This window comes from Orycteropus afer, unplaced genomic scaffold, assembly GCF_000298275.1.
Source record: "Orycteropus afer afer isolate SDZICR_OR568_19922 unplaced genomic scaffold, OryAfe1.0 scaffold00719, whole genome shotgun sequence".
NCBI lineage: Eukaryota > Metazoa > Chordata > Mammalia > Tubulidentata > Orycteropodidae > Orycteropus > Orycteropus afer.
This window is the reverse complement of record NW_006922306.1, coordinates 558,799-560,437: the sequence shown is the minus strand read 5'-3', so window position 1 is coordinate 560,437 and position 1,639 is coordinate 558,799.

The window sequence follows — 1,639 nt, the reverse complement described above, 5'->3', positions numbered from 1 at the left end:
ATTGTATTGGAAGTCCTAGCCAGGGCAATAAGATGAGAAGGGAAATTAAAGTCATCCAGATTGGTAAGGAAGAAGTCAAACTATCCCTGTTTGCTGATGATATGATCTTCTACATAGGAAACCCAAGAGACTCAGCAAAAAAAACTACTGGAACTGATTGAGAGATTTAGCATAGTACCAAAAAACCAAACTCAGATTTGACTCACAGCGACCCCTCCTTGGGTTTCTGAGGCAGTATCACTATGGAAGTAGATTGCCCAACCTTCCTTCTGAGGAATGGCTGGTGGGTTTTAACTGCCAGCCTTCTGGTTAGCTGTCAAATGCTAGGCACTATTGAAGAAGAAGAACAAAGTAGTTCTCACACTCCCAGATCTCAAAACCTACTAAACAGACACAATAGTCAAAAGTGCCTGGTATTGGTACAATGATAGACAGATAGATCAGTGGAACAGAATTGAGAACACAGAAATAGATCCATCGACCTATGGTCAGCTGATTTTGACAAAGGGCTGAAAACAATTAAATGAGGAAGAGGTGGTCTCTTTAATAAATGGTGCTGGCAAAACTGGATATACATTTGCAAAAAAATAAAAAAAAAAGATCTGTACCTCAAACCATACACAAAAAATAACTCCAGATGAATCAAAGACTTAAATGTGAAACCTAAAACTATAAAGTGGTTCAAGGAAAAACTAGGGCCAAATTGAGGGGCCCTAATTTATGGCATAAATAGACTGTCGAGCGTAACCCAAAATGCACAAACAGTTGAAGATAAACTAGAAGAATGGGACCTTTTAAAATTAAATTTTTATGTGTTTCCAAAGACTTCTCCAAAAGGGTCAAAAGAGAACCTACAGACTGGGAAAAAGTATTCTGCAATGACATATATGACAAGGTACTTATCTCTAAAATTTATAGAAAATTACAACACCTCAACAACAAGAAGATTAACAATCCAATTGAAAAATGGGCAGAAGACATGAATAGACACTTCACCAAAGAGGATATTCAGGAGGCCAGCAAATACATGAAGAAATGCTCACAATCATTAGCCATCAAAGAAATGCAAATCAAAATAACAATGAGCTACCATCTCACCCCAGCACTAATGGCAAAGTTCAACAAAACAGAAAATAACAGATGCTGGTGAGGATGTGGACAGACTGGGACTCTCATACAATGCTGGTGGGACTGTCAAATGATAAAACCACTGTGGAAAGCAGAATGGTGATTACTTAAAAAGCCAGAATTAGAAATACCATTTGACCCAGGAATCCCATTACTAGATATATCCTAAAGAAGTGAGAACCAGGACAAGAACAGATATATTCACACCCATGTTCATCACAGCACTATTTGCAAAAGCCAAAAGATGGAAAGAACTTAGTTTCCCATCAAATTCCCAGAAGAATGGATAACCAACCTATGGTGCATACACACAATGGAATGCTATGCAACACTAAAGAATAATGTAGAATCTGCAAAACACCACACTACATGGATGAACTTAGAGGATATTATGCTGAGTGGAATAAGTCAATCACAGAAGGACAAATATAGTAGTAGTTCATTATTGTAAAAAGTCAAGGAAAAGTTTATATATGGAAGGAAACTTTCTTTGTTGGTTACCAGGGGTGGG